General features: G+C 44.5%; 1 long non-coding RNA gene across 1 annotated transcript; it reads right to left on the bottom strand.

Annotated features, from left to right (window-relative positions):
* Positions 1 to 15,472: 15,472 nt before the first annotated feature.
* LOC147572755 (uncharacterized) lies at positions 15,473 to 16,923 on the bottom strand. Its single transcript, XR_015246047.1, has 2 exons — positions 16,734 to 16,923; positions 15,473 to 15,945 (listed from the first exon to the last, which is right to left on the bottom strand). It is a non-coding gene; the product is annotated as an uncharacterized LOC147572755 (long non-coding RNA).
* Between the last annotated feature and the right edge of the window lie 29 nt (positions 16,924 to 16,952).

Below are 16,952 nucleotides of genomic sequence, written 5' to 3'. Positions count from 1 at the left end.
TTACTGAATACTGGGGGGAGGGGAGGAGCGGGGAAGGTAAATTACACACAGAGAATATTGTAATATCATTTATCATTTATCCAATGATTCATTCAAAAAATATTCAGGGGCACCTGGGTGGCTCAGTCGGTTAAGCATCCAACTTTTGATTTCGGCTCAGGTCATGATCTCACCATTCATGGGTTCAAGCCCCACGTCGAGCTCTGTGCTGACAGCTCAGAGTCTGCTTGGGATTCTCTCTCTCCTTCTCTCGCTGCCCCTCCCCTGCCCTCTCTCTCTCTCTCAAAATAAATAAACTTAAAAAAATATTCATCAAGAATCTAGTATACACTGAAGACACAAATGGTGAATGACACTTTAAAGAGAGCTTGAGTCCCCACCACCAGCCCCTTAAGCTTATAGTTTTTAATACCCTTTGCTGATTTAAAAGACAAAAACTGGGACACCTGGGTGGCTCAGTCGGTTGAGCGTCCAGCTTCAGCTTGGGTCATGATCTCAGGGTCTGTGAGTTCAAGCTCCACGTCGGGCTCTGTGCTGACAGCTCAGAGCCTGGAGCCTGATTCAGATTCTGTGTCTCCCTCTCTCTCTGCCCCTCCCCTGCTCTGTCTCTGTCTCTGTCCCTCTCTCTCAAAAATAAATAAACATTAAAATTTTTTTTAAAAATATAAAAACTATGTGCAAAATACAGGGAGACACAAAAAAACAATTTTTTTTACAATCACCCGTGTATAATTACAGGGGGGCACAAAAGAACCCTTGAAAAATATTCCTTGTGGTCCCTGTTCTTGTGGAGTTTCTGTTCTAGTTGTAGAAGCTGTTCTTGGGAAGTTAGACAGGAAACAAATAAAGGTGACGTGTGTCGGCTGGTGCCATGAAGACAGGGCAGGTAAGAGGACGGAGGGAGGGAGGGTGAACGGAGGGAGGGACGGAGGGAGGCGGGGTTGGGGGGTGGGTCAGGGAACACCTCCCTAAGAAGGCCCACCAACTTCATTCTATCTCTTTCTAGTCCCAAAGGGCTGGCTCAACTTTGCAACACCTCGCTTCCCAGGCTCAAGCATCCCCAAGCGATGGACCCACTTCATGGAGGCTGGCTTTGCAGACAACTTGGATTCCTACAGCGAAGGGCTGGCTCTTCTCTTCGATTGACCGGATACTTGCTTGTTGGTTCTACTTTCTGGTCAAGGAGCCTGTATTATGCCCACAAACTGAAACTTACTCTCTCCCCATCATGGAGGCTAGACGTCCAAAATCAGCGTGTCACAAACAGCATCATGCCTGTTCTGAAGCCTTCTGTAGAAGATCCTCCCTTGTCTCTTCCAGCTTCTCGTGGCCCCAGCAGTCATTCCAGTCTCTGCCTCTGTCTTCACGTGGACATCTTCCCTCCATGTCTATGTCTCTTCTCTTCCTAAAGGACACCAGTCATGTTGATTAAGGGTCCATCCTACTACAGTATGACAAGGAATTATATCTTCAATGACCCTTTTTCCAAATAGGGTCACACTCTCAAGTACTGGGGTTAGGACTTCACCACAGCTTTAAAAATTTTTTTTTTATAATTTAAGTACAGTTGACATACAACGTTCCATTGGTTTTTGCACAACATGGTGGCTCAAGAATTCTTTTGTTTTTTTCTTATGAAGGCTCCATGCTCAATGTGAGACTAGAACTCCCAACCCTGAGATCAAGAGTTGGACACTCAACCAACTGAGCCACCCAGGTGCTACTGTGACTCAGCACTCTATACATCACTCAGTGCTCACACAAGAAGTATAGTCACCATCTGTCGCCATGCAACATTAGTGCAAGGCTTTGACTATATCCCCTATGCTGTGCTTTTCATCTCCATGACTTATTGATTTTATAGCTGGAAGTTTATACCTCTTAATCCCCTTCACCCATTTTGCCCATCCAAACCCTCCCCTGGGGCAACCACCAGAGTCTGTTTATGAGTCTTTTTCTCTTTTTGCTTGTTTGTTTTGTTTTTTAGAGTCCACATGTAAGTGAAATCATATGTTATTTGTCTTTCTCTGACTGACTTATTTCACTTAGCATGATACCTTCTAGGTCCATCCATGTTGTTGCAAATGGCAAGAGTTCATTCCTTTTTATGGCTGAGTAATATTCCACTGGGTGTGTGTATATACAGCACATTTTTATCCATTCATTTACTGATGGCCACTTGAGTTGCTTCCCAATCTTGGCCATTGTAAATAATGCTGCAATGAACATGGGGGTGTGAGTTGTAGAAGTTCTTTATATATTTTGAATATTAACCCGTTATCAGATAAATCATTTGCAAATATCTCCTCTCTCACGTTCAGTAGGTTGCCTTTTCATTTTGTTAGTGGCTTCCTTTGTTTTGCAAAAACTTTTTACTTTGGTGCAGCCCTTACAGTTTATTTTTGCTTTTGTTTCCCTTGCCTGAGGACATATATCTCAAGTATGTTGCTAAGGCTGATGTCCAAGAGATAATGCCTGTTTTCTTCTAGGAGTCTCGTGGTTTCACGTCTCACATTCACATCTTCAATCGATTTTGAATTCACTTTTGTAAATGGTGTAGGAAAGCAGTCCAGTGCCATTCTTTGGCATGTGGCTGTCCAGGTTTCTGCACACCATTTGTTGAAGAGACCACCTTTTCCCCTTTGTATACTCCTGCCTCATTTGTCACGGATGAGTTAACCATATATGCATGTGTTTATGTCTGGGCTCTCTGTCCTGTTCCATTGATCTGTATCAACGTATCTTTTAGGGAGGACACAATTCAACCAAAAACAGAGACCAAGGATGCAGCCCTTGTTTTCTTCCCAAAACAAGTGACTGGGTCAGGAGTGACTGACATCGTGATAAATGAGCACACACACTGAGAATTTCTTTGTGCCTCCATAGGAGGCTGGTTGTACGGCAAGCCTTTGTGTGGGAAGCACGATATTCCTATAATCTGAGTAACACCATTCGGTCATGGGAGAACGATGAAGGTCAAACTCTTGGTTTATTACTAACTACATGTTGATTGGTAGTATACAAGGGAATGTCGATCTGAAGAAACTAGAGACTTCTTGTTTCATTTTCTTAAATTTATAGTGATCGTAAGAATAACTAAGCACTTCCTGAGCATGTTAGGGGCCAAGTACAGCTGACCCTGGAGCAACGTGTGGGTTAGGAGACGAACCTTCTACAATAGTCGAAAATCCACGTGTAACTTTCGACTCCCCCCAGACTCAACTACAAATAGACTACTCATGACCAGAAGCCTTACTGATGACGTATATAGTCGATTAACACATATGTTGTACGTTATACCTATTTTTTCCCATATTCTTGCAATAATACTAGAGAAAAGCAAATGTTTTTAAGAAAATAATAAGAGAAAATACATGTACTGTACTGTGGTACATTTATTTTTATTTTTATTTATTTATTTATTTATTTATTTATTTATTTTTAATATATGAAATTTATTGTCAAATTGGTTTCCATTGTGGTACATTTATTTTTAAAAATCTGCATATAAGTGGACACGTGCAGTTCACACCCAAGTTCAAGGGACGACTGTACTATTCCAAAGTGTTTTATACAGGTCAAACATTTCATTTCCCAGAGAGCACTACGGCATAAAGCTACCGTCTTTTTGTATATTGCAAACGAGGAAACAGAGTGGTTACGTAACTTGCTCCAAGCTGTGTGGGGCAATAAAACGTAGACAACTTTGCAAATCCTTATAACTTTTTCCTGCTTCTGTACCAGAAGCATTATTTTAATTTTTTTTAATGTTTATTTATTTTTGAGAGAGAGAGAGAGAGAGAGCGAGCATGAGCGGGGGAGGGGCAGAGAGAGAGGGAGACACAGAATCGGAAGCAGGCTCCAGCTCTGAGGTGTCAGCACAGAGCCGGACATGGGGCTCGAACTCACGAACCTCAAGATCATGAGCCGAAGTCGGACACTTAGCAGACTGAGCCACCCAGGTGCCCCGTATAGGGTTGTGTATAATCACAAAGGGTAACAAATCTGAACCTCTTCGGTAATTATTTTTAAACCACTCAGGACAGGGGTCCATCTTAGGTATACATTCATTCTCCTGATTGTAAGCAAACACCAGTTAATAAAATTAAGCAAAAGCAGGAGGCGACTAGATAAAGGTGGTGAGCGCAGAGCCTTTCACGTTGCATTATGTGAACATCTCATTTGTTCACCTGGATTCCAGTAACGGAAACCTGGTCTGTGACTTTAGCACAATAACTTAAATTTTTTTTTTTGTAAATGGAGAACACAGCCACTTAACAATAAAACACAAATGCCCTCCCCTCTTGTAGCATGAGATAAAGAAACATGACTTACATGATAAATTTTAAAGCCGAATTGCTTCGACTCATACGTTTATCTGTCATAAAATGTACTGTCTCTATATTTATGTTAAGAGACACGTACACGGTTGTTACTGCTTACTGATGGTTGCGGTATATAATAGAGCAGTAATCGGTCTTTTCCATGACTTTGCAATTTGGAAAAGGTATCAGCAGTCACACTGACCACATACTCAATGTCAAGAAGGCAGGCAGAGGTGAAGGACCTTTGAGGAGGGAGGGATCAGTCACTCTGGAGACATGTAAGAATAAGAACATTCAGGGGGCGCCTGTGTGGCTCAGTTGGTTAAGTGTCCCACTCTTGGTCAGGTCATGACTCACGGCTCGTGAGATGGAGCCCTGTGCCGGGCCCTGCGCTAATAGCCTAGAACCTGCTTGGGATTCTCTCTCTCCTTCTCTCTCCGCCCCTCCCCGAGCTCATGCTCACTCTTTTCTCTAAATAAATAAATAAATAAATAAATAAATAAATAAATAAAAGAAGGAGAACATTCAGCTCAGTCAGAAAGGAAAGCCCATAGTTCAAGGGAGAGAGCTTTACCGAAGACAGTCATCTCACGCTTCCAGCACGGCCATATTGAGCCAGCCAAAGTTCAAGTTCACCTGCTTCTCGCACCATTAAGTTAGAGAAAAACACCACAATAATGGTAGGCCGATTTTCATTCTTACGAGCAGTGTCCTTCCACTTTGTTCCTGTCTTGGACTGTTTTTTTCTTTCTTGAGCTCCGGAGTTACTGTCACCTTTGGAAAACTTCTGCGTGTGGTTGTTCCTCTGAATATTGCGCTACTATTCATGAAAGCATCTACAAAGCCAGTCAAAACGAAGGAGGAAAACTAGCATTTATTAGAGCCCTCTGACGTGTTTGGCACTATTCTGAGTGTGTTACTCGGGCTGTGAATTTTAGGCTCCAATAACAACTCGGTGTGTGTGGGGGGGCCCTATTATCATCCCAGTGTCCAGATGAAGGAGTAAATGATGAGAAAGAGACGCTCTGGGGTCTGTAGAGTCGTGAGGTGAATGGCAGTTTGTAAATCCTCGGCCTCTCCGTTCTCTTCCCCTCTGTGAGCCTGTTGCTGCATTACCCTTGCTAGAAAATTCTGCTGTCAGTGCTAAGCTACAATAATAACAGAATAAAATAACACAACAGACAACTAGGCATTGTACTCCTGGCATGGATCATCATTTTTTTAAATCAATTCTTTGAATTTTATTTAATTAATGAATTTATGTTTTTATTATTGTTTTTAAGTTTTTATTTTGATAGAGACAGAGCATGAGCGGGGGAGGGGCAGAGAGAGAGGGAGACAGAGGATCCCAAGTGGGCTCCATACTGTCAGCACAGAGCCTGACGCAGGGCTGAGATCACGACCCGAGCCGAAATCAAGCCTCGGACGCATAACTGTCTGAGCCGTCCAGGCACCCCTAATCATGGATCATCATTAAGTGTACCCCTAGAATAGCAGCTCTAACAGCCTCCGCGGTGTGTTCTCTGTCCCGTTCCTTGCCACAGTTTGACAGTAAATATGTTACACTAGAACAGGTGCTTTTGTGAAGGAGCTGTTCGAATTTTAGAAGAGTACATAGTAATTCGTGGAAGAGAGAGCAAGATATCCCCCAAGAAGATAAAGGAAATCAAATTGCCCCCTTTGAGGCTCAGTCTGTTAAGTGTCTGACTTCAGCTCAGGTCATGATCTCATGGTTCGTGAGTTCGAGCCCCACATCAGGCTCCAATGCTGACAGTGTGGAGCCTGCTTGGGATTCTTTCTCTCACCCTCTCTCTCTCATGCTCCCCCACTCATGCTCACATTCTCTCTCTCTCAAAAATAAGTTAATTAACTATTAAAAATATTTTTAAAAAATAAAAAAATTGTTCTTTCAGGGCGCCTGGGTGGCTCCGTCGGTTAAGGTCTTCCTTATCCGGCTTCGGCTCAGCTCATGATCTCATGGTCTGTGAGTTCGAGCCCCACGTCAGGCTCTGTGCTGACAGCTCAGAGTCCAAAGCCTGCGTCCGATTCTGTGTCTCCCTCTCTCTCTGCCCCCTCCCTCACTTGCACTCTGTCTCTCTCTCTCTCAAAAATAAACATTAAACACATTTTTTAAAATTATCCTTTGAATGACAAAGGAATGAAATTCACCCATGTCATGGGTAGACTTGACCATCGGTGCGAGTGAACTGAGAGACCGTGCATCGAGAAGTTGGAAACACCCATGTATCGCTTGCAGTGACCCGGAAGCAATCTCAAGAGAGCCAGCCTGGTTGTAGTTTCACCAACAAAAACCCAGTCTGCTGTGCTGGGCCTTGCCTGGACTGACCTTGCGCTCCAATTGGCAGCCGTGAACCTTTTCTCCCTGGGAAAGGAATTCAGGGACCGGGAGCCGGCAGTGTTTGTCTCGCCCAGACTGTCCTGTTGTGAGGCAACTGTGAGCCATCAGGCGTCTCAGGCTCGGATGAAATCTCTCTCAAACAATTCCCGCCCTTCAAACTTCGACTTAGTGTTCATCAAGCAGTCTTTTGGTCGTTCCATTTCCCAGATACCTCAGCCTTGGCAAAGGGGGTGCTCTGGATAGGAGTCACAGGGATCCTAGCAAAAGCAAGGAAACGTCCAGGACTGTAAGTCAATACATTAGAATTGAGGTTTGTGTCTATAAACTTTTTACGAATGTGCTTCCTATAAGTCAGTCTCCTGGAGACGGGTGAGCGCTGGGGTCCTGGCACGGCTCAGTTTCTGGACTAAGACTAGAGCCAGGTTCGCGGTGCTGTCACCCTGAGCGTGTCTGAGGGGCTGCCGGCCAGATGCCTTTGCTCTCAACGCTCTTCTTTCCAACCTTCAAAAACAAGCGCAATGGTTGGCCACGTAAATGTCAGGAAACAAGTAAAAAGTCCGAGAAGGTAGGCAAACTTCTCAGAAGGCTAAAAGTGAATCTGATGGCACACGGCTTGAGAGAATAATAGGAACCACATAATTCAGAGAAGTGACAAAGAGGGGGGCGCCTGGGTGGCTCAGTCGGTGGAGCGTCCGACTTCGGCTCAGGTCATGATCTCACGGTTCATGAGTTCGAGCCCCGCGTCGGGCTCCGTGCGGACAGCTCGGAGCCTGGAGCTTGCTTTGGATTCTGTGTCTCCCTCTCTCTCTGCCCCTCCCCCGTTTGTGCTCTGTCTCTCTCTCTCTCTGTCTCTCTCTCCAAAATAAATAAACATTAAAAAAAAAGTATTCAGAAGACAGTGTCAGAGAGATGTTGTAACGCACAGCCTGAACACCTTTGGGTTTCAAGGCGGCCGGCTTCTCGACCAGTGCGAATAGCACCATTGCTCATTCGCGCCCCTTATCTGGAGAGTCCCTTCCATTAATTTGCTGCAAACACATGACATAATGGCAGCAATTATGGGGGAAGGTATTTTTTATTCAGGTTCATGAATCTGGAAACGCTTTGTTTCTCTTTCATATCACAACTGTGTTTTGTTTCCTGTCTAATCGCCCATGTTGATGTTTTAAAGTGGCCAGGAGAATAGGTTTTCTTTATTCTGCTCGCAGTTGTGTCATAAAGGGTAATTAATTCCCTTCGGGTTGAAGTGGATGGGACACAGGAACTCAGGAACCCCGCGGGCTGTTTAGGTTTGCCAACACCAGATGTCACTTTGAGCAAAAATCCCATCGAAACACGCTGGATTAGGTCATTTCGAAGGGCCCCCTGACTCTGGTAATCTGTGATTTATATATGAAATTATATAGTAGATGGGTTAACATTAAAAAATCAATGACTAGCTGGGGCACCTGGGTGGCTCAGTCGGGTAAGCGTCCGAAGCTCAGTTTCGGCTCGGGTTGTGATCTCATGGTTTCGTGAGTTCGAGCCTGGCATCGGGCTCTGCGCTGACAGTGCAGAGCCTGCTTGGGGTTCTCTCTCCCTCTCTCTCTACCCCTTCCCTACTCACACTGTCTCTGTCTCTCTCAAAATAAATAAACTTAAAAAAAAAAAATCAACGACTAGCAGCTTAAAAGAAAAATCTTACTGCAATGACAGACCGTAGCCCGATATTCACGTAGAACAATGCATCCAAAACGATAGAGAAACATGTTCCGTGCTATCACTCATTGTTCTTATCTACCCAGCTTAAATAAGTCATCTGATGTCCAACAAAACATAGGCAATAGCAAACACTTGGTAGAAGTTTGAAGTTTACTACATATTTTTACACATAGTCCTCACAACAGATGGAGAAACTGAGGCTTGGACAGTCTGAGGTCTTTTTGCACAGATGCTCTGATACCAAAGGTAGCCCAGTCATCAGGATTCACATGTACATCTGCTTCCTGTGAATTCAGTGCTTTTGTGTTTCAACACGCCGCTTCCCAAAGTGTTTCACACATTTGAGGAAAGTCTCAGAATACCACCTCCAACCACATGCTGTAGATACCTGCCCTCCCTTGTGTGTGCGTTGAGGCTGGTCTAGAGTAGGATATGACTTGGGCTGACCTGGCCTGTGGGCCTGATGGTCTGGGGGGACTTGAAGGATGACCTAAAGTTGGGAGTTCCAGATCTCCTCTTCTCCAGGAGGCTGACAACATGCAGGTTTGAAGTCTGCCAGCAAAAATAGCAAAGGAAAGAAAGGATTCTAATTAAATGCCGTTAACAAAGCCAGTGGGTTCTTAAGGACCCTGCCTGCAACTGTCATTGAATGGCTTATGGAGATTTATTCTACGTAACAGATGGTTTCCAGTTCAGCTGGACTCACACCCAAGTCGGCCAAGGTTGGTTTCCGTGCATCTCTTTGTCCTTCGTGGTTCTGCCTCATGACTCCACCCAAGTCTTATGGTGTCAGTAATTACTTCTTTGAAACCTTCATGGTCTATATTTATTATTTTGGGGTGGGGAGGGGGAGAAATCTGCATGATGTTTAAACTGAGAGACTCTTGATTTTCCAATCTTTGGGTTTTTTTAATTTATTATTTTTAATTTTTTTTATGTTTATTTATTTTTGAGAGAGAGAGACAGAGAGAGACAGAGTGTGAGCAGGGGAGGGGCAGAGAGAGAGGAAGACACAGAATCTGAAGCAGGCTCCAGGCTCTGAGCTGTCAGCACAGAGCCCAACTCGGGACTTGAACTCACAAACCATGAGATCATGCCCTGAGCTGAAGTCGGATGCTTAACTGGCTGAGCCACCCAGGCACCCTTCCAATCTCTGAACACTAACTCAAAAAGACAGAATCTTGGGGGTGCCTGGGTGGCTCAGTCGGTTAAGCAACCAACTCTTGATTTCTGCTAGGGTCATGATCTCACAGTTTGTGAGTTCGAGCCCTGCGTCAGGCTCTGTGCTGACAGCGTGGAGCCTGCTTGGGATTCTATCTCCCTTTCCCTCTGCCCCTCCACCCCCTCAAAAATAAATAAATAAACATTAAAAAATATTTTTTAAAAATTAAAAAGACAGGGATTCTTACACCATGGCTCTGCTGGGTCTCTCCTCGCCCTCTTCTTTTTAGAGTAAAGGTTTCCACTGTCTACCCTGCCGAGGAGACAGCTACCAGCTTTATTTACTAAACATTTTTCAAGTGTCTGTTTCCCGAAAGTTGCCCCACTGAAGAGGCAACACATGCTTGTCTTAGATGGGATTGAAAAAGCCAACGAGTGTTGTGCACGTCCCCCAGAAAACGTAAAAACCTCCCAACCATACAAAAACATAAGTGCTGTGGGAACGGTGTAGGGTAAGGGGGTGTTTTCTATTTGTACTTTAACCAGAGTCGTCGACTATATTTAACACCTGAAATTCGCCAAGTGTATTAAACCTTCATGTCCACCACCTGTGGCAAAGGTAAGGAAGGGTAGTCATCTAACTTTAAAATTACACCCTTTAGGGGCGCCTGGGTGGCGCAGTCGGTTAAGCGTCCGACTTCAGCCAGGTCACGATCTCACAGTCTGTGAGTTCGAGCCCCGCGTCAGGCTCTGGGCTGATGGCTCAGAGCCTGGAGCCTGTTTCCGATTCTGTGTCTCCCTCTCACTCTGCCCCTCCTCCGTTCATGCTCTGTCTCTCTCTGTCCCAAAAATAAATAAACGTTGAAAAAAAAAATTAAAAAAAAAATTACACCCTTTAAAATAAGAGAATGTAGAATCGTACAAACAAAAGAAATCTGAGAGATTTATATTATTCAAAAACAGCCAAACATAAAAGTGGCAGGCCTTCCTTAAAAGTGCCTTTTGCCCACCTGGTGGGAAATGAGTCTGTGATCCAACCCATTCTTTTGGCTTGACCAAAACCAGAATGGGAAGCTAGAATATTCCCACGACTGGCTAGGGCACTGAGTGTTCATTATAATTATCAGTAAGATATTTGAGAAAGAGTTGTAGCTCTCTTTGATTTGAAAGGAGGTTTTATATAAAAAAAAAAAATATTTCAAACGAAAGTTAATTTTTCCTTTCATTCTGTTCTCCTGATTGCATTGCTGAAGGACACAGGTACTGGTCTTATCAAGCTTTGTATCCCCGGTGCCTTGAGTAACAACCAGCCTATTGAAAACACTCAAATAATATTTGCTGGAATGAAGAAATGAATGAACGAATGATGGAGAACAGGAACAAAACTATACTGAAAAATTCGATTTGACAATTATGATTTAGAATCTTAAGGATGTGGGGCGCCTGGGTGGCTCAGTCGGTTAAGCCTCCGACTTGGTTTCGGCTCTGGTCATGATCTCACAGTTTGTGAGTTTAAGCCCCACATCAGACTGTGCGCTACCAGCCCAGAGCCTGCTTGGGATTCTCTCTCCCTCCCCCCCCCCCCCCCGCCATCTCTGCCCCTCCCCCACTCACACTCTCTGTCTCTCTCAAAATAAATAAATACACGTAAAAAAAAATTTCTGTGTTGTTTTCTTCACTAAGCAGGAATTATGTGGTCTACTAATAAATAATTCACTTCTGAACCCTAAAGGTCTTCTGCGTTGAAACTTATCTTCAGGAGGAGACTGCCTTAGGCTATGCTGAACTTTATTCTGGACATTCCATTGCGGCTCTATACATAGGGCATCCTCGCGAGCATCTTGCTCTGATTTTCCCAGACACTTCATGGTGAAAAACTGATACCATGTCACCTACACCTTTCTCCAATCAAATCCAACAAGTCTCCCTGGAGTTTATTAAAAAACCAGACAGAGGACCCCAGGAGGATTAGAAGAAGCAAAAGGGAAAACAAATCCACAGTTTTTCATCCAAACCGTGCAGAGATATTGTTTTGACTAACGATTTAAAACACTGCAAAAACTGAAAGTATCATGCAAATGCCACGGTTGATAAAGGACACGTGCGCCCAACGGGATTAAAATACGTTTATGAGAAAGAGAGGCTGAGGATCTAATGAACCAGGCACGAAGCAATTGCTAAAACGGTGACCTATTCCCTCAATGGAGTATCAGATTTGGCCGTGCTCATTTCCATGACTTCTCAGCTCTGCAGAGCCCACTTCTCTGAGCTGGGTTTCCTTAGAGGCCGGGAGCTTCAGACAAGTGAGGGATCTGTGACTTCAGAGCAGTATTTGCAACACCACTGACTAAAAGCAGCTTGTTAACTATTACGTGCCCTCTGGAATCTGGTATAACAGCGCTCTAAGGCAATCGCGAGTCTTGAAAAGGCAAAGGTTGAAAACAAAAATGCAGTGATATGTGTGTGGCAGAATTTCAAGATCTGTCATTAATGGTGTTTGGTCGGGGGTGTGGGGGGGGGTTAAGGAACAGAGAAATCAGAACCTTGATAGTTTCAGTTAAAATGTATAGATTTGGGGGCACCTGGAGGGCTCAGTCGTTGAGCGGCCGACTTCAGCTCAGGTCATGATCTTGCGGTTTTTGGGTTCAAGCCCTGCATTGGGCTCTGTGCTGACAGCTCGGAGCCTGCAGCCTGCTTCCGATTCTGTGGCTCCCTCTCTCTCTGCCCCTCTCCCACTCATGCTCTGTTTCTCTTGCTCTCAAAAATAAATAAACATAAAAAAATTCTTCTTAAATGCATAGATTTTAAGAAGTAATATTGGGAGAGGAGAATGTGAAAGAAAGGGAGAGGCAGAAAGTGAAATAATTTTTAAGAAGAGATTAATTATGGTACCATGTTTATGACAAATACTATCATTGTTTAGAGAAAGAAAGAAAATATGTGGCTTTTTTGGGTATCACTAATTTAAAACATTTCTCAGGTGCATAAACACTATTTTAATGACAGAAATATATTACTTTTCTTCTTTAAAAACTGTAGATTTGATTTAATGACTTTATTTTTTTTTTAATGTTTATTTTTGAGAAAGAGAGAGCGTGAGCAGGGGAAGAGCAGAGAGAGAGGGAGACAGAATCCGAAGCAGGTTTTAGGCTCCGAGGTGTCAGCACAGAGCCCGATGTGGGGCTGGAACTCACCAACCGTGAGATCAGGACCTGAGCCCAAGTTGGAGGCTTAATCGAATGAACCACACAGGCGCCCCTGATGGGGAGTGGGAGGGTGGGTGATGGGCATTGAGGAGGGCACCTGTTGGGATGAGCACTGGGTGTTGTACGGAAACCAATTTGACAATAAATTTCATATTAAAAAAATAATAATAATATCTTTTTTTATAAGGAAAACAAATAAAATCCATCCCAAAGTATTTGTGGAAAATCATTTGACCATCCGTTTCCCCATCTATAAAATGAGTTGTTTGGCCTAACTATCTCTAGGGTCCTTTGTAATCTAATATTGCATATTTTGCTTCGAATGGTGAAATTGATAAAGACATACTAATTCACTAAACAATTATCTTATTTACATGTTGGCATTATACCATCTCTGGAGATGTCACGGGGAGCAAGAAAAATAAGATTCTTCACTCACCAAGCTGATTGTCAATTGGAGAAATCCAGGCTGGTTACTGCTGGTTATAACCCATAATCTCTACAAAAATGATGAAAATGTAACTGTTCAGGGCAAATGATCGCCTCTCTTTCAGCCTGGCAAGCTCCACTCGTTGTTGTTAAAGTAGCAAAGCTCCCTGCACCCACCCATTTCTTTGTAAAACAAACCAAAATCTAAATCACAATACTTCAACGAGATTCTAAAAGTCCCTGAAATCAGATGGTCGTTGGTGGCTCCCAGGATGCTAGGCTGGTATTGAAATATTGCCTTTTAAATAAAACATTCCAAATGGAAGCGGGAGGGGCCGTGTCATTATCATTTTCTAGGCTTTCTACCGAAAGAAACCCCCTGAAAAAAACAAAAAAACAACCTGTTGACCATTACAGGTAAAGAGGGAATGAAGTTCTGAGTCGGGCACATACTTCTTAATCTCTGCAACAGCCCCGCAAAGGAAGTGAGCAACATCATCCTTTCTCCCCAGATGAGAAAACAGGCTCAGAGAGCGAAGAAATTCAGTTAAAGTCATGTTGCCAGAAAGTAGCAGAAAGGATTAAAAACCCAAGTTTTTCCGGCTCCAAATGACCATAGTCTTTTCACTACACAATGCTTCCTCCAAAAGGGAAAGCTTTGAAGCCGCCTTTACTAAGGTCCATTCTGGGGAACACTAATGAGGCAGGATGATCCAGGAGGGAGCCTAGATGGAATCCACGGTCACGTAACTCCGGGCAATGCCAAGCACATTAAAGGCGGTAAAATATTACGGGAAGGAAATGTGTGATTTTGTTTAATCAACTTTTCCCCAAACTCATTTGACTACCAAGCCCAGATTGTTTTTTCCATTTAATACACCTTGTTTGAGGAAAGCATCCCCGAGACTTTTGACTGGAAAGCTGGGGCTTTTGGTCAATGTGCCAAGCAAGCTCTGCCTCTAGGCTTCTTCCCAGCCTGCTCTTAACCTGCAGGTTAACCTCCAGCCCAGCCATCCCTGCTGCAGACTGGCATCCCCCATGGCCACATCCTTCTATCCTGGCCGTTTCTCCCATCTAATGGCATTTTGTGAAAATACGGGTTTTTCATAAACATTCATTAATATAGATTTGAGTCAACCGGGAGATCGTTGTAGGAGGAAACCAAGGACCTCCCTTCAGTCAACAGGTTTTCACTCTGATTCCAACCCAAAGTTTCACGCATCTTCCTAGTTTACTACTCACCCCCTTCATTATTCTACATTTTTAAAGTCCTAATTTATCAACGTTTATTTATTTTTGGGACAGAGAGAGACAGAGCATGAACGGGCGAGGGGCAGAGAGAGAGGGAGACACAGAATCGGAAACAGGCTCCAGGCTCTGAGCCATCAGCCCAGAGCCCGACGCGGGGCTCGAACTCACGGACCGCGAGATCGTGACCTGGCTGAAGTCGGACGCTTAACCGACTGCACCACCCAGGCGCCCCTAAAGTCCTAATTTAGCTTTACACCTCCGACAAGGTGAAACTACTAGTCAATAAAATAAGAAATAACCATGAAAAAAAAATACACATTAATAGTTCTTGAATCTAAAAAATAATTTGGCATATGCTTAGTTCGATGAAAAGAGGGAAAAGGATTGAATGAGAGCTTTGAAGTGAAAATTCTGTTTTCAAATGAAATTAAAATAAACAACTAGCAGGTATAAGGGAAGCAGTTAAAAAAATGTATAAGATTGGGGCACCCGGATGCCTCAGTCGGTTGAGCAATCGACTCTTGATTTAGGCTCAGATCATGATGTCACCGTTCATGGGTTCGAGCCCCTGATAGGGTTCCTCACTGTCAGCTCAGAGCCTGCTTGGGACTCTCTCCCTCTCTCTCTGCCCCTCCCCCCCCCCCATAAACTTTAAAAAAGTAAGCCATCTCTCAAAAATAAATAAACGTTAAAAAAATGTAAGGTACATTCTGCTTTCATGGTAGCTGGGCGACAGGGGTGGTGGATGGATGGACAGAGTTGGAGGCAGATAGGGAAACAGACATAAAATAATACAATTAGCATATTTTCAGTGCCAGTTCTTAATAATTCATGTGGGCTGACCCTGAAGGGAGACTCAGCCTAGGGAGAGAGAAAAAGGGACGAGGGAGAGAGAAAAAAGGCTCAAGCTGGGCCCTGAAGGATACTGAGGTTTAGACAGGCGGAGAGGCTAGGGGACAGTGAAAGGCAAAGATACGTTTGGGGGAGAGTCGATACAGGATTTGTCAAGCCCACTGGCCAAGAAAGAATTCTTGAGACACTTCACAGCGAGGAAAGATGTTTTTATTATGGCACGGGGAGAAGATCCGTGGGCAGAGTCGCGTTGTGACTGTCAGGAGTGACGGATCATACAGGGTTTTCTACCCTATGGAGGTGGAGGTGACTAGGGCTCCAGGAGATTGAGTCCAAGGTTCCTGGAGGTCTGTTATTAAGATTGTGTTTTCCTTGTAAATCATTAAGACAGTTACAAACTGTAGCGGAGTTTCAAGCCCTACGTGACTGTGATCTTTATCGGTTGACCATTCGTTCTTCCTTTGCCTCGTTCTTAGCGGTTACTGGTACCTGAGGAATCCCCCCTCAAGGGGGGTGGGTTGTGCAGTGTCAGGGCCCGCTTTGCCCTCAGTTTGCCTTTTGCCCCCATCAGAGTGAAGAAAGGATCCTCACAGCTACAGAGGGAAATCAGGAAGGACAGGTAGGGTTGGTCCAGATTTTAGATAGCCATACAGAAACCATCCTGCTGGTAAGGACGGAAGGAAAGGTTAAAATCTGACTTAGGAAGTCCATTAAACTGCATAGTAAGTACGAGGAGATAGATTTTTGAACTTTACAACTGGCAGGGCCCTTAGAGAAAAGCTAACAGATGTCTGTGTAACCCATTAGTCAATCCTCTAATCCAGTCCCCCTTACTCTACACATCTGATAACTGAAGCCCAGAGAGGTCACTCGATTTTCCTAACGTCACAAAGCTTCGGGAGCAGGAAACCAGAATCTAGAACTCCTGTCTTCCGACTACCAAGACGTTCAGTAGTCATGAATGTAGGTGCCAAAGAAAGGAAGTGTAGGACAGGGGCAGGGCCCTGACACAGGCACATTTGCCAAAGGGGTGGTTTCTGTTTGAAAAAGTCTGTTTAAAATAATTAAGACAAACAACCAAAGACCCCTTTTAACTGCTCCGCCACAACTTAGCCCAGCACCTTTGCAAACAAATACGTGATGTTCAGAGGCTGCTGTCAGTAAAGACACCAAAATTACAGAAAAAAGGAAATTATATTTCTACAAGGCAGCATATCTCAAAAGACATACGGGAAAGAGTAACAGAAAAGGATAAACTTTCCTGATTAAAAAAAGCGGCCTGCTAGGATCTTCCCTTTACCCCACGTTATGATCCTTTTATTGTTTACGATTAGGGACATACTAGGCATCTAATCGCTTGAAACGTGTTTGGGCACGAAAACCACCACAAGCTGAGGCGCCTCCCATGGGGGCAAAGACGGTCACGCGGCCGCTAGCAAGCGGGGCCACCTGCTAACGTGGCGACAACTCTCCCGCCACAGCGGCGCTTCCTCCCCCCGCCCGCGGGGCGGCGAGGAGGGCGGGTCCCGGCCGGCGCCGCGGACCGCGGGCAAAAAGACTACCACTCCCGACTCCGCGCGGGCCCGCGTGCCCGGCCGCCGCAGGCGTGTGGCGCGCAAGGCATGGCGGGACTCGTAGTTTCCATACACACCCCCCGCCCCCGCCTCG

This window comes from Puma concolor, chromosome E4 (assembly GCF_028749965.1).
Source record: "Puma concolor isolate L17-30 chromosome E4, mPumCon1.1.hap2, whole genome shotgun sequence".
Lineage (NCBI taxonomy): Eukaryota > Metazoa > Chordata > Mammalia > Carnivora > Felidae > Puma > Puma concolor.
Note: the sequence above shows the minus strand (reverse complement) of the source record. Positions and strands in the feature narration are given on the sequence as shown.